The 24451-nt window shown below is 40.5% G+C and overlaps 1 pseudogene; it reads left to right on the top strand.

The window, feature by feature from the left end:
• The first annotated feature begins 12834 nt into the window (after positions 1–12834).
• Positions 12835–13657, top strand: LOC122899048 (annotated as a pseudogene).
• The last annotated feature ends 10794 nt before the right edge of the window (positions 13658–24451 follow it).

Genomic DNA, 24451 nt, shown 5'->3' with positions numbered 1-24451 from the left:
AGATTTAGTACGGGGAAGCAGGTGTTTTCACACCTGGCACAAAGGCTCACAGAGGAGGAATTCGAGAATGTCACAGGAACTCCTGTTCTCAAGACACTGAGCTCGGACGGTGACTGCCACCCCCACGTCTTAAGCTCCATGTCTCCATGGCCTGACATAACTAGGGGAACAGCCCCAGAGCAGAATCAAGCATGGCTTCGGCCCCCCTTCTGTTTTCCATGTCTCACGTGAGTGCATCGCGCTTTGAACTGCTGGGTCCTCGTCTGCATCCCCATCCCTGGCTGCCAGGCAGTCTGGGAGAGGAAAGCTCTTCCCCCCGCGGGATCTGCAGTGAAGAGAGGCAGGCTGGGAAGAAGTGGCCCCAGCTTCCCCTCAGACCCTGTTGCAGCCCAGCAAGCTCGTTCCCAGTACCAAGACTCGTGCCTGGCACGGGCAAGGACACTTACTCGGTTCTGAATGGATGTATTAGTAGCTAGACCTCCTCTTGGAAGGTGTGTGTGCCTTTCCTAGGAGACAGGTGTGAAACAATCTACAATAAGAATAAAAAGCCAAACGAAATAATCTCTCAAGGCTGTACAGCAGAAGTAGCAATTTTCCAACCAGAAAGGCTGAGAAGGACTTTATTAATCATTTATTATTAATCAATTATTATTAATCATACAGAATATGAAAAGATACTTAGAAGTGACGTCAGACAGACGTATTTATTGGTGGGGCTGCTTTCCTCTCCCCAAAGTAGCATAAAAGCAAAATGCAAACAGCAGACCAGACAGTTGCTGATATGTTTTGTTCTCTCTTGCCCCGACGGATGTCTTCTGGGAAACCACCGTGCATTCCAGTTCCTTCTGGGGGGATTCAGTCCCACTGATGTGAACCACAAGGTGACTTAGGATGACCAAAGCATTGCTTAGGCTTTGCTGTTGTGACACGCATGGGACACAGGACTATTAGGTGATCTTGGGCCAGGAAACTTCCCTTCTGTTCCTTTGTTATGGGGCGGAGTGGCTGCCAAGGTGAAGGAGGGTGCTGGATTTAGGGAAAGCTGAGAGAAATGTCTTGACATCCCAGCTTACAGAATCTTTGGGGATGGACACCTCTCTAACATTGACCTCCGGTGGGACATTGCTGGGGAGACACCAATGTTAGTGACCAATTCTAGCAGTCTTCCAGTGAAAGGCTGTGATGGGTTACTCGAGTCAGTCCTCAGTGGAGGAAGCAATATTGGTCAGGGACTTAGCACACCCAGCGTAACTGAGCAGCTGGAGCAACATAAGAAAATGTCTCGTGGCAAGAAATCTCAGTTTATCTGCAGAGGTACTTGGTTCAATAGAGTTTTATTTTTTTTTTTAATTGGGCTAAAAAGAACACTGTGTAAAATTCACCACTTTAACAATTTTTAAGTGTACATACAGCAGTGTTAACCATGTGTGCATTGGTAAGCCACAAATCTCTAGAACTTCATCTTGTAAAACAAACTCTACACCCACTGAAGACCAACTCCTTACTTCTCCCTCAACCCAGCTCCTGGGAACCGTATTTCAGTTTCCGCTTCCGGGAGTTTGACCTCTTCTAACATGAGTAGCTAAATTGCTTTCCAAAAAAACTGTTTATGATGCCACAGACTAGCATTGCACGGGTAGATCTCTTCCTCTTTGGTTTTTACAATCTATTTGTGTTCCAGGCTTTGAACCATCCTTGATTTCCTGGGATAAATCTTGCTTCATCAAGAAGAATTATTCTTTGAATGCATGCTTTAATGTCCTTAATGAGAACTACACAGTGGCTCACTTCCTTTGTCATTATTTTTGCCATGATCGCCTTTAGCATCCGCAACCATCAACACTCTATTGTGTTAGCAGAAGAGTGGGGGTTCTCCGAGTCTTCTGGGTCGTGTTGCAGGGGAGGGTCCGAATCCATGGATCCTTGTGTATCCGTTCCCTGATTTTCTCAATCTCTGCTTTATTCAGAGACGAGATGTGACCAGCAGCCTGGAGCAGGACCAGCCACGGGAAAAATTGGAGTGAGATCGGTTGACAGCTGAGAAGAGAGGGATAGGAGGTTGAGGCTGCTGGGCTTAGAGGGGAGGTAAGGAAGCTGGAAGGGAAGCGGTAGTTTCTACCAACAATACCAGAGCACCATCTCACAGTCTGTAGAATTAAAGTGTTTCTGTCAGATAAACCAAAGCATCAAAGAGTAGCTCCATGTTTATCCTGAGTAAACTCACATAGAGCGTTCTCTGTGGTCACTAACCCAAAGCACCCTCCAAGAGGTCAGCCATTCTGGCCTCTTTTCCTTAGAACTCTTAACTTGATCCTCTGGGCTCACATGCAGGAAGGGGTCTGTTTTGTGTGTGCCTGGAAGTAGAGATGGAGGCCTGGAGAGAAACCACACCGACCAGCTCCACCCACAAAAGCACTCAGAACTGTTAGACCATATGCTTCCTTCTTTACTACTGAACCTTATGTGCAATGCTTCCTTCATGGTCATTATACGCCTAATTCAGGGCCAAATGGAGATGAATGTCTCTACCCTCGTAGATGTCACCTAAAGAACTCACCTTTACCACCAGAGCAATTATGTCCATGGAGGACAATTTGTAGGGTGGACTTTTCACTTACCTGATGTGATGCTTCTACTATTCTTCCACTAACTGCACTGAGGATGAAATGTTATGTTTTAATTAGTTCTTATATATACGTTAATCCAATTAGCAACATTTCCACATGAGCACCATGAGTGGATTTCTGCTAATGAGGTACACATGAGCACACAGAGCGAGTAAAGATGATCGATGGCCCCACCCATGTGGCAAATAAAACATTTGATGAGCAATCTTCTGTTTTTAATAACAAGAAACATTTTGAGGGAAGAGAAACAGGGGGGAGGGTAAATCTATTTTTATAGAGCAGGAGAAGCAATGAAGTACCCTGTGAGAAGGCCAAGTATGCGTTCAATAAGATGATCATTATAGGTGATTTCAATTATTCCAGAGTAATTGGAAAATCTCTAAGGTATCCTGCACCACAGCTTTCCTAAGACAGACATGCAGAACAGAGCTTGGCCATGGTGTGATTCAGAAACTCCCCAGAGCAAAATTCCACATTCCTCACCACCAACCAAGATGGTGCCTACAAATTAGAATTAGCCAAGACACCAAGGTCAAAGAGGGCTGCAGATTTGTTACAAAGATGACAGGAGGTTTAATTTAAAACTGGTATTGCTTTCTGCTCCTAGGAAAGTGCCTTGCTGGCTGATTTTAGACTTGGTGGAAGCCTTCCAATCGCCTTCCAGGTTATCCAGGCTCTTCCTGGAGCCTGGCTTGCATAAGTGGGGCCATCTTGAGTAATACATCACTGGTGTGTCCTGTGCAGGTTATTACACTAATATATCATTAAAGCAAGAATTTGCTTTCGTGATGGATGGCATAATAGACCCTGGGAGGCACAATTCACTCAATGATGAACTGCCCTCTTTCTGATATATACTCACAATACCATTCACTGGGTCCTTTGTGAAGGCAAAAGGACAGACTTCAGAGTGGGTTTTGTTTAAAGAAGGGCGACCAATGCTCTTTACAGTGGAGTAATAACTGGTCCTTGTGGATCCACCCAGAAGACGATTTGTGCTCTGTCAGGTGGATAAAAGGACACAAGCCCTTAAATCTAGCATGTCGCTAGATGCTAAAAAGCCAGGGTCTTGGGGAAGTTGAAGTTTTAAAGGGAGTAACCTCTTTAGGACAGGTGTGTCTCAATCATCAGGGCAGCAATGGATTATCTTTCATTGTCAATGAGTGCATTGCTCTTGGTATCCTCTAGGTTGTTCTGAGAGCTATAACTGCCCTGTTTTCTAATAGAGTAGGTCCACTCTTGGGTAAGTAGTATATCCCTAATAGTGAGACTCTCCCAATCCTAAGTAGAAGTTGATTTCTGCCTTTCGATCTGAGGATTACAGGCAGATCCAGCTGAGTGCAGGAAGAGGGGCCCCATAGCCTACATGAGCGTCATTCGCATCTGGTAAATCTTTGCTATTCATTAACAAATGAACTAGTGGGATTTAACTTACCAGCTAATGAGATTTCCTCAAATCTATGCATGATTTTTTTTTAAGCTAGTAGTGTAAGACCAACCCCGGGGGCATCTTTTTAACTGCTTTTGAATATTGCTCTAGTTTAAAAGTATTTCAGGGAATAGCTATAATGAAATGTATTAATATGTTGACCTGTACATTTCGAATCATCACTAAAATGATTAAGAACGGCGGTGGCCTCGTATTATGAGAGTGTTTTAGATTCTGAAAAATATTCACATTACTGCCCAGGCCTTCAGGAGCTCCTCACATCGACGTGTGGCATAGGTGGGCAAGTGTTAGGATTCCCCCTTTACAAAAAAAAGAACAGATATGTAAGGGGTTAAGGACTTTGTCCTTAAGGTCAGAGCCAAGGTTGGACACATACCTGTGAGGCAGCACGTCCTACCTACCTCTGTCATAATCTGTGTCTTCACCCCATGAATCACTTCCATGTCCCTGCAACCCAGAACATTCCTTCGAAGGACCATTCCTGGGAAGCCAGGAGCTGCACTGTCAGTCATGTGTAGAGGTATTTGGCGGGAACTACTTGAGTTGTTTCAGCTGAAACTGACATTTTTGAAGTGAAGTAACTGGTAACCTCAACGGACCTAGAGAACCTCCACGTTGCCAAACGCACCATCAGAGCGAAACACCTGTCGATCTAAAATCCATGTTGAATCCAACTAGAAAAATACTCTTTTTCACTTAGAAATATTCTTGATATTCCTGGAGCCTGGGTGACTCCGTTGGTTAAGCGTCTGCCTTCGGCTCAGGTCCTGATGCCAGGGTCTTGGGATCGAGCCCTGAGTCAGGCTCCCGGCTCATGCTCCCCCGCCCTCTGCTGCTCCCCCTGCTTGTGTTCTCTCTCATTCTCTCTCTCTATGTCAAATAAACAAAATCTTTTTTAAAAAATTGTTTTTAAAGAAATATTCTTGAAACTCAACAGGCTAACACAGTCTCATTCTCAGCCCCTTATGGAGAAATAAGGCCCAACTCAGCCTGCGGTCCTGCTTCTGTTTCATGAAGGCTGTGTTCCAGGTGGACTGTCCTCCCCTTGCTCTGTGTCTCTGCCTGGGGCTGTGGGCCCTTGCTGGGCATTGCCGCCCAGGTAAGCTGTTCCTGCTGGCCCACCGCTCCAGCATCTCAGCACATCTGGGAATCTACCCATCGGCGGTGAGACAGTCCCCCCACAACATGAGAGTCTAATGTCACCCCAGCTACCCCCTTAGTCCCATGTTGACCAGAGTGAGCTGACTGGCAGGCCCCACATCTGCTTGTACCTCCTTGTCTCCTGTCTTGGGCTCACTGGCTCTTTGGAATGGGAGGTTTAAAGTCAAGGCCCACAAAGGCAGCCCCACAGCCTTAACATGTGACTTTCTCAGGAATGACTGTGGACACCAAAGTTGGGTGCAGGTGGTCATTTAACTGATGGCCCAACTCCAGTCCCTTAACATGAGATATCAAAGTATCACATGTCCGTAGCCCAAAGGTACATGAACTGGAAGGGGAAAGGCCCTGCTTCTCCACCTCCTCCAGCCCAGTCCCATCTCCCAGGGATGAGCTCTTGTCATAGTTTCTGTTCTGGTTCTTTCCAGAGTTACCCTCATCACCTTAGATAACACGCGTATACCTCTGCTTCCTGATACACTGACTTCAAATATTTTATCTATTAGATTTCTGTAAGTTCTTTGGTAATTCTATAATGGTTATACCAGAGTTCATACGTCAGTTATTCATTTGTTACAATCCGCCCACGTTTGGTGCTTTTAACACTTTGTGGACAGTGCAGTAGCCCTGGGGCTTCCGAGCATGCTCCTTCTTACCCCACCCTTTGAGTTTGTCGTCATCTGCTCTCCTCTACTTATGCTCTAAATGCCATGTGACGTCGAAAGCTGATTTACGCAGGCAGTATTAATTTAATTTACCCCGTGCTTACCTTTCCAAAGCTCCCCTTACATTCCCCGGTTCTTTGGCTCCAACAGCGTCATTTTCCCTCAGCCTGGAGAATTGTCTAGTGTTACCGGTAGTGTAGTTCTGTGAGTGATGGTTTTTATTGGTCCAAAAATGTCTTTATTTTGCCCTCATTTCCCCTTTCATTCATTAAACTTCTTCTTTTGTCTTTTAAAAAATTAATTGTTACTTATATACACTTATGTGCATACATCTTAACTGTATAGCTTGGCATATTTTTTAATATGTAAGCCTGATCCAAAATAAAATATAGAATATTTATAGTACCCCAAATTGTTTCCTCAAGGGTCCTCCAGGTTGCTAGTTCACCAAAGGACACCAAGACAAGTTTTGTTTGGTTTTGAACCTCCTGGAAAGGAATCCCATGTCCTTTTATGTCTGACTTTTTCCTCTCATAATTATCAACGTGGATTCTCTCCCCATTGTTGCCTGGACCTATAGGTCCTTCTTTCTCATGACTATGTGGAATTCCATTGTGCGGATATTTATTTATTTATCCATTTACTCTTGATGAACATTTAGCCAATTTCCAGTTTTTAGCTATTATGAATACTGTGGCTGTACACGTTTCTTTAAGTCTTTTCCCCATTTTTTTAATTGGGATTTTTTTGTTTGCTTGTTTGTTTGTAAGAGCTCTTTGTATATTCAGAATGAAAATTCAGTGTCAAAGATCTGAGAGACTATGGACTCTGAAAAACAATCTGAGGGGTTTGAAGTGGCGGGGTGGGTGGGAGGTTGGGGTACAAGGTGGTGGGTATTATAGAGGGCACGGCTTGCATGGAGCACTGGGTGTGGTGAAAAAATAATGAATAATGTTTTTCCAAAAATAAATAAATTGAAAAAAAAAAGTTAAAAAAAAAAAGATCTGAACTGAAAATATCTTCTCCCAAGGTATGCGTTCTGCTCTTCTAATAGCATCCTTTGATGAATAATATTTCTTAATTTTCATGTTAGTGCTTTTGCATTCTGTTTAAGAAATCTTTACCATATTCCTCTATGTGTTCTTCTAGAAGCTTAATTGCTTTACCTCTCGTATTAAGTTTATGATACATCTTGCATTAATTTTACATATGACTCATGCCTTTCTACATGGCTATCCAACTGGCATTTTTTTCCCGCTGAACTACAGTGGTGACTTTCCATAACAGATGTATGTGGATTTGGATATGGACACAAATCTGTTTCTGGACTCTGTTCTCTCCCATCATATGGGACAGAACTTTGTCTGCCTTGCACTGGTACTGTACTTGTAATGTTTATTAGGTTTTGTATCTGTGCTATACTAAAAAAAGTTTGAGTAAAGTTAATATTTTTTCTTCTATAAATGCTTGGAATTGTTTACAGTAAAGCCATCTAGACCTGAAGTTTTCTTTTCAGAAAGTTTTTAAATTAGGAATCCCATGTATTTGTTATATGTAAGATTGTTTGGTTTTCTGTGTTTTCTTTTGTGAGTTTTGGTAAATGTTATTTCAAGAAATCCATACACATCATCAAAGTTTTCAAACTTATTGATATAAATTTTTTATGTTTTAAACATCCATAGCATCCTTTATGACATCTTTTTTTTGCCTCTGATACTGAAAACTTGTTTTCTTTCTTTTTTCCTCAAATGAAACTCACTTGAGATTTGCGAACTTGTTAAAAGAAACAGCTTTTGACTTTGTCGATGTTCTCTGTTGTGCATTTCATTTCTATTTTATTAATTTTCATGCTGATTTTTATTATTTTTTCCCTCTATTTTCTTTGGGCTTAATTTGCTATATTTCTAGCTTCTTGAGAAGACAGTTTATGTTATTTATCATCGTCCTCTTTCTTTTCTGTCACGTACTTTGTAGCTGAAACTTTTTCTCTGAACAGTTTTAACTATATTCTACACATTTTGATATGTTATATTTTCATTGCAATTTAGTTCAAAATATTTTCCAGTTTCCATTGGAACTTCTCTTTGACCAATGGGCAACCAGAATTAGAGTGCTTTGTTTTCAACTCTTTGGAGATTTTTGTAGTTATCTTTCAGTTACAAATTTGGTAATATCAGCCTAGGAGAGTTCTAGATCTTCCAGATCTAGATCTTCCAGATCTTCCAGATTCCCGCCAAGCTTTTGTATTCTTAGTCATTTTTATTTCCAGCTACTCTAGTGGATGTCCATATCTTATTGAGGCTTTTATTTTAATTTCTCCACTGACTACGAATGTTGAGCATCTTTTTATGTGCTTACTGACCATTTGTATATCTTCCGTGAGACATGTCTATTTAAATGTTTTGCCCATATTTTAATTGAGTTGTTTTTTAATTATTAAATTGTAAGAGTCATTTTTATATTATATTATATATATATTATAGAGTCACTTTACCAGATGTGTGTTTTGCAAATATTTTCTTATTCTGTGACTTGTCTTTTCATTTTCCTAATATCATGTTTTGAAGAACAGAATCTTTTCATTTTTTTTTATTTTGAGACAGAAAGAATGAGAGGGGGTGAGGCAGAGGGAGAAGCAGGCTCCCCGCTGAGCAGGGAGCCAGATGTGGGGCCCGATCCCAGGACCCTGGGATCATGACCCGAACAGAAGACAGACCCTTAACTGACTGAGCCACCCAGGCGCTCCTCTTTTCATTTTCACGACACCCAACTTACCTAATTTTTTTTAAATGATTGTTGCATTTTGATGTATTTGCTCCCTGGTCACAAATTTTATAGCTGTGGCTGCTATGTTTAGATCTGTGATGCAATTCAAATTAATATTGTGAATGTGTAAAGAAAGAATGGAGTTTCATATTTTTGCATGTGGATATACCCAATTGTTTCAGTGCTGTTTAAAAAAAAATTATCCTTTTCACATTGAATTTCTTGGGAACTTGTATCAAAAATCAATTGGATATATATCCATGGGTCTATTTATGACCCTACATTCTTCCATGCTGGTCTCACCCCATAGTGATTTCAGTTTGTTTTGATTACTGTAGCTTTATAGTAAATCTTAGGATAAAATTCTCCAATTTTGTCCTTTTACAAAATTATCTTAGCCATTCTAGGTCCCCTACATTTTGATATAAATTCTAAAATCAGTTGTTCATGTGGCATTACATTTCATAGATTGTTGAATTCAAATTATGAATATTTTATTTAGCATTTACCATCTCCACAGATGAGTTATATTGATCTGATTTTTTTCTAAAATCAGGGTTTAGTATTAAAAAGTTATGCTGGCTGCATAATAAAGGAATTAAGATGTGATCTACCCTCCTTATTTCTGATAGAATTTGTGTAATACTAGCATAATATTTTTATTAAATGTTTAATGTAATTCATCAGTGAATTCATCTCAGCTTAATATTCAACAAGACCAAAGCTTGAAAAGATCCTTCTACCTGGAAATTAAGAGGCCATCTATAAAACAATTATTGAGTGGAAATGCAATACAATCAGAAAGTTCAGAATGTGAAAAATAATGAAAACACTGTGTATCCATTTATATGGAACACATCTGAAGTGGTGATAAGTGAGGGACAGGTGACGCTAAGTAGGGAGAGACAGGTAGGGGGCTATGTAACCAGGCTCACGGGAACCCCAGATGTGGAGAAATATTATAGACGAGATATTAACCAGAGAGAAGGGAACATAACAAATTCACCCTGTTTGTTCTAAATATAGGTGAGATATTTTCCTGATATTTACAAATCCACTTTGTCTTAAACGTTATAGACAAAATATTAAGTTCCGTAGTCAGTTTTTTATAAAAGACCAACCATAAAAATCCTTCAGTCACAACTCCGTCGGGACCCATCTCACTCTAGTTCCCTGATTTTTCTTAACTTAAGTATTTCTTCTCCAGTTGTTGTTTTTTGTAGTATCATTTGCCTCCCACATAGTACTGACATGATTCGAAATGAGCTTATTCTATTTTCTCCTTCACCCTTCCCTTTGTCTTCACTTTTAGTTACATTATTTTTATTTCATCCAAACATATAACATGTGGATATTATCTTCCCACCTTTGTTTTGGTCTTAACATCTATGGTTGAATATTCCCAGTTAGTGCTCCTGCTGCTTCTCCCCTGTCTTCTCGTGGTAGGAGAAAACCCATTCTCTAGTACATTCCTCATGAAAGACCAATGGGTAAAGAATTCCCCACATTCTTGCCTCTTTAAAATTGGGGTTTTCTTTTCTGTGCTTTTCTTTAGCATTTGAAGGACATACTCAAATTCCTGGCTCATAATTTCTTTCCTCATGTTTCTTAAAAATGCTGCTCAATTTTGCTTGGCTTTACATACTTTTTGGAAGTCCTGTGCTACTTGAATTCTTTTGACCTTGTAAATAATTTGATCTTTCTGTTTGAAGACTCTTTGAATGTTTTTCTTTACCTTTAAAATCTAATCATTTCCCTTAGGTATGGATCAGAGTCCACCATTCCGGGTGAGTTCTCACAGGTGCCCAGGGAGCTCTTTCATTATGTAGACTCGGGTTTTTTCTCCTTTCAGAGAGTTGAACTGAATTATAGTTTTAAATATTAGTTCTGGTTCCTTATCTGCTGTCTAACTTTAGGGGCACCAATTATACATATATGAGATCTTTTTTGCCTAGCTTCCATTTGAACCACTTTTCCTCCTAACATTTCTCCTCCTCCTCTTCCTCTTTTATTCTCATTTTCTCCCTCTGTTATACTTTAGTTTTCCTCTATGCTTGTCATCACATTTTTATTCAACTATTTTCTCTCTTGGACACCACAGAATGGAGCTGTCATTTCTGACTGATTTATCTGTGTCTTGCATTTCTTTTCTAAGTTTACTCCATTCTTGTTTTACATCCTTTTTAATTAAATTTTTAAAAAATTCTGTTTCATGGTGGTTTTCCATATTCCCCAAATGCTTATTTAATGAAATTTAATTCAGTTTAGGGCCTTTTCTTACATTTTTTTCTCTGTTTTATTGTTGTTTGGGATAGAGGAGAATATTATTACCAGCTGAAATCCTGTGATTTTTAAAATTTTTTTGTTTTCTTCTTGGGAGAGTTTTCAGAGGAAGGTTTCCTATGTTTCAGTCCTTTTCACACACAGAAGTTTGGAAGGATTACAAGAACAGGTTTATTTTCTTTCTTTCTTTCTTTTTTAAATATGTTCTACGGTGTTTTCAATGGCTGGCTTCTTTTTGGAAGGAGGGTGTGCACACTTGGATTTTATTTTTATTTTATTCTGTCATGCAGAACTCCAAATTTCCTTCCTTGCTCCCTGTCTTCCATTATCACCCAGTCTCCAGAGTCTCTTTCTTGTCATCTTTTTCGTTCAGAAACATTACTTTTCAAACTGGCCATACAAGTCTAGGCAGTGTTCTTATCTACAAGGATTCTTTTCCAGGATATTCACACTTACTGTGAACTTGCTACTTCTGAGGATAGTTTATCGCAGGCCCTTTGTTCTTTCCTGTGCAGCTTTTTTTTTTTTTCTTTCCCCAGAACGTTTGCCTATTCTCTGGCAAAGGTTTGTAGTAAACGTTTGAAAAATCAGTCTTCTGGATCTTGATGTTTCTTTTTCTTACTAATTAGAAGTATTCAGTGTTCTGCATTTTTGTTTTTGTTTGTTTGTTTGTTTTGTTTTTTGTGGGGGAGTTTTCAGACAGCATGGGATTTATGTGATTTAATTTGGTTTTCTTGAGGACTGGTAAAGTTTGTGGTGAATGTGTGGCGATCTCATATTTAAGTATGACTTAAATATGGCTACCTTGGTACCTGGGTACCAGGAAATCCCCTCAATGCTGTTTTAATTCATATTTGTCCCTTCTTCATCTTTGTCTCTTCATGCATGCTTATTAAATAAGAGAAAATTATATTTATAGAATAAGTAGAAAGACATTTCTTCAAAATTTGATTTGTGTTTTTGTTAAGACTTAATTAACATGTAGTATATGTTCAGTTGTTAATAAAATTGAAATAGCCATCAATATTGTGTATCCTTCTATTGAAAAACTCAAAATCACACATTTACTTAAAATTTATTTCCTGACCTTTGAAATTCTGGACAATGTATGAATCCTGTCTGAAATAGCTGAACCACATCTCAACATGGGATTCTTAAATATAGTATTCATCATGCTTTCTAGAGATAGGGAGCAGCAAGGGAACCAAAGAGGATTAAAGAGGTTTAAACTATACAATCTGCAGGATTTAACCTTGTTGAGATTTCTTTAGTGTTACATGTTCATAAATAATTTCATAACAGTGATTAGAAGTTTGTTTATACAAAATAATTATATTGCATAATGAGTCTTCCTGTTAGGCAGATAATAAAAACAATGGGTATGTGTTTTGGAGAAAATGCTGAAGTTTATTAAAGATATAAATTATGGATTCAACAATTGCAAAATAATAAGTTTGAACCATATTGTTTATGTACTCAAGTAATTATTCTCCTATTTTCTTCTAATATCCTGTGTTATTAGAAATTTTACACCTTATTAATCTTCCTTGACTTTCTCCCAGAGTGTAATATTACTATTAAACACACACATATTTTTACATCCACAAAGACATTCACACACAAACACGCACCTTATGAGAATAATTATGAGCATGGGTCGTAATGGTAGTAAAATGAAACACAGTAGAGATAACAAGCATATCTTCCTAACAGTGTCTTAACCTATGTTCTAGCTTTACCATTAAAACACTGTGAATAAGGAAAATTTAAAGTTGAAGGAAGTCCTTGTCCATGTAAAATATATGACTAGAAGTCGGAGTGATCGTTTTTTTGTGTGAGACTTTGAGCCTGGCATGAATTCATGGTAAAGAGATTTGGGGTTGGGTTCTTACCACTGCTCTGCAACTCAGAAGGGCCACCGAGGAGACCACATTGAGAAAAGGATGACCCTAAGCAGAGTTCTGATTCTGGGGACTCTTGCCCTGACCACCATGATGAGCCCTGGTGGCAGTGAAGACATTGTGGCTGACCATGTTGGTTCCTATAACATAAACGTCTACCAGTCCTATGGTCCCTCTGGCCAGTCCACTCAAGAATTTGATGGAGATGAGGAATTCTATGTGGACTTGGAGAAGGAAACTGTCTGGCGGCTGCCTGTGTTTAGTACATTTTTAGGTTTTGACCCACAAGGTGCACTGAGAAACTTGGCAATAGCAAAACAAAATTTGAACATCCTGACTAAACGTTCCAACTATACTGCTGCTACCAATGAGGTTCCTGAGGTGACAGTGTTTCCCAAGTCTCCTGTGAGTCTTGGTCAGCCCAACACCCTCATCTGTCTTGTGGACAACATCTTTCCTCCTGTGATCAATGTCACGTGGTTGAAGAACAGGCACTCAGTCACAGAAGGTGTTTCTTAAACCAGATTCCTCGCCAGGAAGGATCATTCCTTCTTAAAGTTCAGTTACCTCACCTTCCTCTCTTCTGCTGATGATATTTATGATTGCAAGGTGGAGCACTGGGGCCTGGATGAACCACTTCTGAAACACTGGGAACCTGAAATTCCAGCCTCTATGTCAGAGCTGACAGAGACCGTGGTCTGTGCCCTGGGGTTGTCTGTGGGTCTTGTGGGCATTGTGTTGGGCACTGTCTTCATTATCCAAGGCCTGTGCTCAAGCGGTGCTTCTAGACATCAAGGACCCATGTGAGCCGTACCCTAGAAAGGAAGGAGCACTGCATGCTCACTGACCAGAGCAGAAGAGTGGACTTGATAGGTGACCTAGCACTATTGCCTGGCTGAGTTCGTCATATTCCTTCTCTGTTCAACGTTGCCCCTCTCACCTCTTCTCTAGGATTTAAGGTCCAGCTACATCCTCTGAGAGCTCACGTATCCTTTGGAATTCTGCGCCTTGAATGTCTGATTTTTTTTTTCTTTTCTCAGTTTTTACTTACTGTGAGATCTCTGGGGTATTCCACCCAGTTACCTGATTCTTTGTAACCCTGATCCAGAACTCTCATGGAAATAATAAATTTCCCTTTTTGAAGTCTTCTAATAAAATTTTCCTTTCTTTCATCTCAGAAAAAAAAAAAAGAGATTTTGAACAACATCTGGCAACAGGAAGGTTTTGTGGTATTTCATTCACAACCATGGAGAAATCTTGATTAAATGGATCTTCCTTATGGACCTTCGTAATTCCTTCTGACAGGTCTGATTCAAATTACTTTAATGTCACCCAAGGAAGAAGGTTAAGCTTATTGACAAAAAGTCACTATCGGTGTGTGACATTTATTCTCTAACCATGAATAATCAAGTGTTGACTACAGATCAGTTCACCTTCCATTAAATCACACTTTCTTCTGAAATATTGAGACTATGTGTGACAAAGGTAGATAGAAAGAGAACGTTTAATTGCAAAAACTTTCTGTGATGCTTTAATGTCATAAAGATGCATTTATGTGCAGTCTAAACGAGCCACCTACAACCTGTTAATTACACAACACAAGTATTATCATCTCCCCTTCAATATATGGGAAACCTAAGCTAGCATGACTTGCTAAAATCAGCTGGCCGGCAAAGATAACAGACTAGAACAGAAGTCTTCTGTCTCTCCTCATTCAGTGTCCTCTCAACCACAGATGGTCTTCAACTTGCCATGGTTTGACTTAGGGGTTTTCCACGTTATAATGGCATGAAAATGATGCACATCAGTAGAAACTACAGTTCAAATTTTGAATCTGGATCTTTTCCCAGACTGGCGCAATGCAGACAGTCCTCCCTACAGTGCTGGCCTGAGCAGCTATGGCCTTCAGTCTGCCAGTGATCACGAGGGTCAGCAACCTTTGAAAAGTGTTGTTTTCACTTTCCATACACCATCCAATAATTATTATTCAACACTTTAATATACATAGGCTTTGTGACATGATTTTTCCCAACTGTAGGCTAGTGTACATGTTCTGAGTACCTTCAAAGTAGGCGAGGCTGAGCTATGATGTTTGGCAGGTGAGGTGTATTCTGTGCATTTTCAACTTAAGGTGGGTTTATTGGTTTGTGACCTTATCGTATAATGAGGAAGATCTGTATACTCTTCCACTTAATTGCTTGCAAATTGATTCAACATTCTCTATTAGATTGTATTTAGGAAGCTAGGATTAAAGCTTTACTCTCAACCGAGGCATCTTTATTGACTTAGACTTTAAATTGTTTCTACTTCATAGAAAGTTTTGGGAAATGGATGAAGATAAGGAAAAAAAGAATGAAGGAATGGAGACAATTATTGATCACACAATTATGGATGAGACACTTAATACACAAACCCAGCATGGCTGTCTGGGTCTTCCCCCGCCTTTTCTGATGAAGCTGTTTCCATGCTTCATCAATAGAGCAGAAGTTCTTGTTACACTGGGTCTCTAAAACCATGCATGCCTAATCACTTTTCAGTCCACAGAGGGATGGCAATTTCCTATGAAGCCTTCGATGTCTGAAGTCATTGGGTGCATTTCTTTCCAAACTGTTTTTTGAGCCAAATTCCACCTCTGCTCATAAGTCTTAATCAGATCAATATGAACCCAATGCTCACACTTTCTGACACATTCATCTAAATCATTTTTCCCTTTTTTCTAGTATGGAAAATCCATCCTAAGACGGGGTAAAGTATATCTTTCCACGTCAAAATAGTGCACACAGCAAGTTATATTATTTTTTTGTCATGTGTAATAGACACTTATTATTTTCACCCAGGGAAGAGTCAGATTTGATTCCCGTAAAGGAAGGGTCAGTAATAAGAACTTTATGAGTTTCAAATCCCTAGTCAGACTTCTTTAAGTAAGGTCAATGCTTAAAGATCTGGTCCTGAGGGCTGAAACCCAGCATGTGGAGCACATGTGCGGGCACACACCCACCCAGTACAAGACTTAATGAGGACGAAAAGATTCTCATACCATTAGACAAATTCGGTGTTACTCAGCAATTTTGTACTTACTTACACAATTATTTGGGCTGTAAAGTCACCATTTCAAAGAAATTATTCAGAGAGGTAAAGTTATAGGATGCTCTTCTTTTTTTTTTTTAACTGTACTGGGAACTGTGAAGTGGAAGTTAAGACCCAATTTTTGATTCATAGCTTACCCACAGGAATATATTTCAGACAGATATTTGACACATGGTGTAACCTCTGATTTATTAGAATCCGCTTTATGCATTTTTCAGAGATAGTAATTTGGTATCTGAAAGTCCCAGGCCAAATACTCTAGGTCACATTATTGCTTGTTATGTGATAACGACAGCCACAATTAATATTTTTAAAAATTGGTCTCTTTGGACCGTTTTAAAATAATATTTTGATCTAAGTTCATAAATATAAAAATTCTGTTTTTTCTACTAGTCTGGAAATGAGAATAAATCAGGTGCAGAAACATTTCCTTGATGTTTGCTGCATGTTTATCTTGCAAAAGATATATATGCTTCTTGATAAACATTAAGTTTACTTTTCTGGAATGGTAGAGCTTTCCATCTTTTCTTAGATCATAAAATAGCTTTGCCAACATTCTAAGTAGTTACCCAGGCTAAAATCGAATCACCAAAATTCCAGAATTTGGCTGAAATTCTTCTAATCAGAGAAATTCATTTCCTGGGGGTTGGACATAGGTGTTATGATATATGTGAGAAGTGGAAACTGGTTAGAAAACAGTAAGTGGACAGCAGTAGACCTTTGTGCTCCAACAGTTTGGAGGATCTGGACACTTCCCGAGGCCCTTTGCTACCCTTTTCTGATTTTAATTTTAATCATTTTAGTTTTCATAATCCTTTATCTTAATTCACTTTCTTGAATGAAGGTCTAGCCATGCTTTTTTTCCTTCAGCCTCTCTTCAAGACGGTTCTACATTTGGTTGGAATACTTCCAACCTCAACATCTTCCACTTGCCATCACTAGACTTAGATTTCCGAGGTCAGTTTTAGTTTTCATCTTTCCTGAATTCGGAGACCTGGCCTTCAGTGTAAGGACATCTCTCAAGCTGTGAAAACCTACCTGCAGGTGTCCTGAGGAAGCCTTACATCTCCCCCTCCTGCTCCTGGCCTCCTACCCTGGGGACTCGTGGTTGTCCCAGCAGTCAGAGGCTCACGGGCTGGGAGCTGTGGCCCTAACTTCTGAGGTGTTTGGCTCATTTGTTCTGAAATAGGAAATTTGAAAACTAGCCAACCTCCTAAAATACTTTTAATTCAACATCTTTAGGTTTTCTTCATATGTGTGCCAGAGGCAAATAGGTGAAATTTCCAGAATTTTGTTTTACACTGAGAATCAAAGTAGTCTGTCATTCTATGTAACGCATTTGATGGACTGTGAGGCCACAGGGATTCGATACCAACCATCATCTATTTACAAAATACACAACTTAACCTTTAACAGTCAGAAATTTTACATTTTCATTTTTTTTTTCCTATTTGAACTTGCATTTCTATGACCCTTCTGATACAGAATTTTCTCTAGGCCTTTACATTCATTCTATGGTTGAAAGTCTGTTATTGATCAATTTAGTGCTTCTTAGAGAAAAACAAAATGTATATATACTTATATCTAAATTTTTAAAACGCTTTTTATGGTCCTAAAACTGTGTTTAAAAATCTATCCTGTCTGAAGCTACTATTAAAAGTACTATTAATATGAATTGATCAGGGCGCCTGGGTGGCTCAGTGGGTTGAGCCGCTGCCTTCGGCTCAGGTCATGATCTCAGGGTCCTCGGATCGAGGCCCGCATTGGGCGCTCTGCTCAGCAGGGAGCCTGCTTCCTCCTCTCTCTCTGCCTGCCTCTCTGCCTGCTTGTGATCTCTCTCTCTGTCAAATAAATAAATAAAATCTTAAAAAAAAAGAAAATTTAAATAAAAAAATATGAATTGATCAACACAGCATAACAGTATGTCATCTTGTAAGTCAGAGTTAAACACATATAAAAGGTTATGGGAAACAAGTCTTTTGGTAAGATGGGTAGGGATTTTTACAGTTGGTTTAAGTATACACAAATGAATACGGTTGAGGATGAGGTTTTAGAAGTGAGGCTGAGCTCAACATCTATTTAAAAATGGATGTGAACACTGAGCGAGCTTGTTGACTTAAGTAAACAGGTAAAGGAGGGTCATGACAGTAATGTATTGAAATGTTTCTGAGTTATATGCCAAACATCTTCGTGACCTGAAGTTTAAAAAAGTCTCTTAGCTGCCAGCTCTGTTAGTTTCTCCTTCAGCTTTGTTAAAAAGCAAAGGTGTCAGAAACACCGGAATTGAACAAGGACTTTGTACCTACTCCTTAGCCTTGTTCCTGTTCCCACAACAACCCAGATATTTTCCATTGCCCCTTTGTGTAGAGCTGGTTTTCAGCACCAGGGCAATATACCATGGTAAGTGATGTGCCTTTTTTTTTTCTGTGAAAGAGGGAAGGTGGTTCCACACGGCCTGCATCCACACGGTCAGTTTTAGGAAAAGGTAAGTATGACATCGCTGTTGGCTGTTCAGTCCAAAGTCCCTGTCAGAAGATGGAGGAGACAAAGCAATATGGCGGGTGTCAGGAGAAACCAGGGTGTCAGCAGAAGTCCTGGGTTTGGGGTGAGGAGAGGCAAGTGACACAAACCTGTGGTCTAAACTTTGTGCTCTCACCCTACAAATACGGGGAGTTAACACTCATGGGGGACAGAATGCTCCCACATTTGACCCCAGCTGGGTGGTTGTGGAACACTTTCCTAGGGCTCCCCCGGAGAATGGAACATTGTCATTCACTGCAGTGGCCAACGCAGTAAGTCACCCTTATTCCCTGGCCCCCCTCAGTCCTTTACTCTTGCTTCTTGGGATTGCTTTCCAAGTAAGCCGCCTGCGTGAAAGCCTTTGTCTCAGGCTCTGTTTCTGGGAAATTCTAGGCCAAGTTAGAACTCTGCTGAAAAGAGGGAACATTTGGATTTGACCATGAATCGCAGATGGTGGGCTGGGCTGGGGGAGGAACCATGCTGTTCGTTGCCTCGCATCCCTTTGCTGTGTCACACTCCCCTTCACAAACAAATATATTATATATATAAAAGATATATATATATAATTATATGTAGTATATGATTATATGTTATATAGCATATATAAAAGATGTCCCAGAAAAAAGTCAAGGAGAAAATACATGCAAAAATAATGAGTAAAAATTTCCTAGAAATAAACAAATAGTGGTCTCAGATCACAAAGGCTCATCGAAAGCAAACTGTAAATAAGGAAAAACCACACACACATGTAATTTAAGACCATCTGAGACAAACATAAAATTCCGAAGGCTTTTAGGTAGGAAGTGCTGATCTCCCACAGAATCCTTTGACTCTGGATTCCCCAACAGTAGTCCTGGAAGCAGGAACATATTTCCTATTCAGCTAAATTGTAATTTCTGTGTGAGGGCATAGCAAATATATTCTTAGGCACATAAGGGTCAGAAAGCTTATCTATCCAAGATTTTCTTTGATCTTTCTTGAAGGATGCACTCCAGTAAGAAGACAAATCCAGAAGCATGCCATGGTAAATAAGCGTGAATAAATAACCAGCTAAAAGAAAAAGAAATAACTAGATAAAAACGATTGGGGTTTTAAAATCAAGAGAAAACTAGGAAGGAAGGAAGGAAGGACGGAAGGAAGGAAGGAAGGGAGGGAAAGGAGGAGGGAGGGAGAGAAGGAGGGAGGGAGGGGAGAATCATATTCATAACCCTTCATAAACAAAAATCTAGAAGACATTAAATTTCAAAAATGCTTTCTTTGAGTTGATTTCAGATATTAGAGATGATGAACTTCATTGACATTTCTGATTTCTTTAAAAGCATCTACAGAAGGCAATTTCTCTGCGCTCTCGACCTAAGTTTAATGTTTTAGCCTGAACACTCAGGCAGAGCTCTTGGGCGTCAGTCAAGGACGTGCAAACTCGCTGGTACCCGGTGAACGCTCACGTCTTGGTTCCCGCTGAGGTGCTGGGAAGAGGAGTGTTAAACGGATTAGAGCAGGGGAAGGGTCTATCAAAATCTGAATGTGTGTTCACGGTGATAAGTCGGGGCACGGCTGGCTGTGGGCCGGCTGGACTGACAGGGCAGCTTCCTCAACTCATTTCATTTCCGCCACGTAGCAGCCCCTGGGAACTTGTGCAGGGGTTTGGTTCAAACACCTCTGTGGAAAAGGGGTTCCTGTGGGTGCTCAGTGGAGATGGTTTATGGGAGTAATTAACAGGCTCTTTGTCAAAGCTAATGAAGTCTCTTCAGTCATAGAAAATGTGACCGGCACATCGGTCTAGAACTTGACAGGCGGGCACACCAGGCTCTCAGCAATCTGGGGCTTAGTCTGGACTGGCCGGGTGTGGACTGGGGGCAAGCTGTTTGCCAGTCCAGGTCTAAGCTTACACACCTGCTTAATGAGGGCATTGAATGGTAGAACTCTCTGATCCCTTCTAGCCCAGATCTCCTGGGGCTCCTCAAATTGTGGATGAGATTTGGGGTTAGACTGCATTGAATAGTAACAAAAGGAGCATATTGAATTTGGCTGAGGGGACAGAAATAAGATTTCCCACCTCTGATGTGCCCTATGAACTCAACTAACAATAGCTCTTGGTCGTTAAACACCTGCTAAGGACTCTGTCTTGCCATTCATTGTCCCATTTAATGTCAGCCACAGCTTTGCAGAGCACGTGGGCTGCCTTCCCACTTCTCGAAGGGGAATTCTAAGGTTTTGAATAGGACTACAGGTGCCGAGAGTCAGAAAAGGATGTCAACCCAGGGCAATGAAAAAGGCCTTGCTTTTCCTCTTCCAAGTAGCTTGCCTTTTCCCCTACCTGGCAGAGGCTACCTACTGCTGGGTAGAAAATCACCTAAAAACTCAATAGCTTATTATCTTTCTGTAGAATTCAAGAGTAGGTCAGTGGATTGTTTTGGCTTGGGGTCCCTCATGTGGTTCAGCTGGATGTTGGCCAGGTCTGCAGTCACCAAAAGGCTTGACTGGGCTGGGGGATCTGTGTCCAAGAAGGTACATCCCCATGGCCAACAAGATGGCACTGGACTGGTAGGAGATCTCAGCCCCTCTGTACATGGACCCTCCAAGGGCTGCTGAGGGCTTTCGCTGCACGACCTTCCACTTCCCTCAAAATAAAAATATAAAAAGAAAAAGAAAAGAGCAGGCAGATGGTGGGCTGTTTTAGTGACTGACCTTTGGAAAAGACATAGCACCACTCCCCACCATATTCTACTCCTCAGATGGGAGGTACTAGGTCTGGTCCTCATTCAAGGGAAGAGAAACCAGCCTCCAGCATTTGAAGGGAGGAGTAGCAAAGCTTCTGCACCTTTTAGAAATTATTCAATATGTTTTTCTAATATTTTTTAAACTGTGGTTTAGAAAACTATACAATTTGCCACTTTAGTCATTTTTAAGTGTGAACCTCAGTGTTAAATATATTCATATTATCAGGCAACAGATCTCCAGAACTGTTTCAACTTGCAAAACCGAAACTCTATACTGTGTACACATTTTGAAAGCAGCACGGGTGGACCAGGCTAACGAAAACTAAGAGGCAGAAGGCAGCCTTCTGGTTCGTTCACCTAGATAACTCCAGGGCCACCACAGCGCACGTCATGGGAAGAGCTCGGAAAACATTTGCTAAATGAATAATGAGAACCAGACAGAAGGGGTGAGACACAGCAGCTGTGTCCTGCGTGAAATGCACATTGTGCTCCCTGCTTCTGTGCCCCAGGGTCCCGCAAGGTGCCTGCATAGTACTTGGTAGACATTTGTAGCATTAAAATAGAGGACTAGGACCAGGAGGGATTCCTGACCACTTGAATGGTTTGGTCTTGAATTTTTTTCAAAAAACAGTTATGGGGGCACCTGGATGTCTGTCCATTAAGCATCTGCCTTTCACCCAGATCAGGCTCCCAGGGGCCTGGGATGGAGCCTCCAACCAGGCTCCTTGCTCAGCGGGGGGGCCTGCCTCTCCCTCCCCCTGCTTGTGCCTGTGCTCGCTCTCTTTCTCTCTCAGACAAATAAATAAAATCTTAAAAGAGCAGTTGTGAACAATATTTAAAAATGTCTGGAAAAAAAGGGCAAATCTTGCTTCAAACATAAGTTCAAATTGTAAGATATTACAGTTTCCGACTTGACATCTAGGGCTTTAGGGCACATGATAATGTTTGTTTTCTTTTTTTTTTTTTCTTTTTTTTTGCCACATTCTATATATCTACCTCTAAACAAAATTTAGATTCAAAGCTGCAGTTTTAGACAATAGCTATATTTTTCAGATAATCAAAACAGGAACCAGAGATCAGTGAATATAACTGGCATAAAATGGATATCCTCTCATAAGTGAATATTTCACAGAAATATTTTGTATATATACTGTCTTTGTGATTCAGATTTATTTCTGTGTCTTATTCGGTCACATTTTGAGGGTAATCTTTCCATCTACTATAAGGCGGATTTATATCTGAAGAAGCGGAACATTTTTTTCACAAGGTCCACTTACTAGATTGTAATTTCTCTCTATCTATAGAAAGAAAATTTTCAAAAGAATTTTCTTTAAAGATTTTATTTATATATTTGGCAGAAAGAGGGAGGGAGGGAATAGAACCAGGGGGAGTGGCAGGTGGAAGGAAAGAGTGAAGCAACATCTCCGTGGACCAGGAAGCCTGATGCAGGGATCGGTCCCAGGACCCTGAGATCATGACCTGAGCCGCAGGCAGGCGCTTAACAAACTAAGCCACCCAGGCACCTCCCCAAAGAAATTTTTTAGTTGTTTTCAAGTACTTACCAAAACCTCTCTCTCTCTCTCTCTCTCTCTGTTTCTCTCACTCACTTATCTATTTATATATTGAAAATATTTTCAGTTTATAGGTATAATTTCATAATCTGGGTATCTTTTTAAAATTTGCAGCTGACTGTTGGGTCTGTAACCAAAGGAACGAGACTGATACAAAGCGAAGGTCAAGCAAAGCTTTATTTTGCGCCAAGCATCGAGAATCAAACTGACCATCAAACCCGCCGGCCCGAGCCGCCTCTTACAGAGAGGGCGACCCCTCCCTGCCTTACCAACTAACTTTTATACAGCAAAGGCCATGTGGTTGGGCCTGGCCACACACAGGGGGCCAGTGGGATTGTAACACACAAAGAAAGCTGCACAGTCATGCTAGGTCACACATGGGGAGCCAATTGAATTACAGTTTACCCCATAGTAGATATTTGAACGAGCCTATCCCCTTGGTCAGAATTGGCACCCAAAATGCGGGACCCACACTCCTTGGTAGCTAGGGAGACAGTATGTGCCCCACTGATTGGATGTCTCCACCTGGCCTGACCCGCCCTTGTATTTGGGCTTTGTTACCTGGGACTGGTTTCCTGGACTTGCTTTTAAGTAAGTTCCCTGGGTTGGGGGCGGGGGGGCGCGGGCAGGGTCAGTTTAAGTTTTATTGCATAAACAACAAAACCACTGTTTAACTGGTTGGAATCGCTCTGGCTAAATAGGCCCTCACACTGACCATAAATTAAATTTTACTTAAATCATTTCAAACCTGCTTATTTCATATACTTGTAATTGGGAAGTCTTATCAGTGAGAATCACTGTCTTTAAAATAAGTGGCCCAAACATTCTTTATAAGCACATTTGAATAAAATCTCAGCATCAGCTCCGCAATATTCATAAGTAGTCACACGCACGAACATTCACATCATGAAAAATAAAGCGCAGCCTCCAGATCTTCAAGTTCCTGATGAGTTGAGCATTTCAGAGCATCTCACAACAGCGGTGCCCAGTATGTTAACAATTCCAGGGAAAATGACAGGTTCTGGATTTAGGATACCAGCAGACTGCTGAGGCCTGCTTCTGCCCTGGAATAAGTGGTATCGTAATTATTTCTCATGCACAGAGTCCCCAACCTCGTATTTCAAAACATGTTCCTAAAGAGCATTCAACAAGAAAAGCAAATAAACTAGGGGATTACTAAAAACTCTGTAAGTGGTACTAAAATAGAGTCCCGTAAGCATTCAACACAGCAAGCCGGTCATTGTGTAATAAATGGAAAATCCTGAACAAGAAGTGGGGTGTTTTTTGGCAGGGCGAGCATGGTGATGCCCCAAAGAAAAGTAACATAAAAGAGAAGGTTCTAAAAATGTGAAGTACCAGCAGTTCACCAGGGCTATACGTCCTCCTGACATTGTCCTTAAGTTTTTAAAAAATTAGAGAAAATGGTGGGTTTGGGTTTGCTTTAGGTCAGCTTGCTTTTTTCTCTCTTTCCCATTCTCTATTTCTTTCCTGAAAAAAAAATATATATAATATAGTAATATAAATCTCTATCTTTATTACAAGTATAATCACTTTGAATTGAAAGTTGAAAATAGAGAAAACCATCCAAGGTCCTAGGATTCTAACAAAATAATCTAATCCCACTTTGATATACTTTTATCACTTCCCTTTGTTGCCTAGACGGAAACACACACACACACACGCACGCACACATGCAGACTCAC

Source organism: Neovison vison, chromosome 2 (assembly GCF_020171115.1).
Source record: "Neovison vison isolate M4711 chromosome 2, ASM_NN_V1, whole genome shotgun sequence".
NCBI classification, from domain to species: domain Eukaryota; kingdom Metazoa; phylum Chordata; class Mammalia; order Carnivora; family Mustelidae; genus Neogale; species Neogale vison.
The sequence above is the reverse complement of the archived record's forward strand: the minus strand, read 5'-3'. Positions and strand labels throughout refer to the sequence as shown.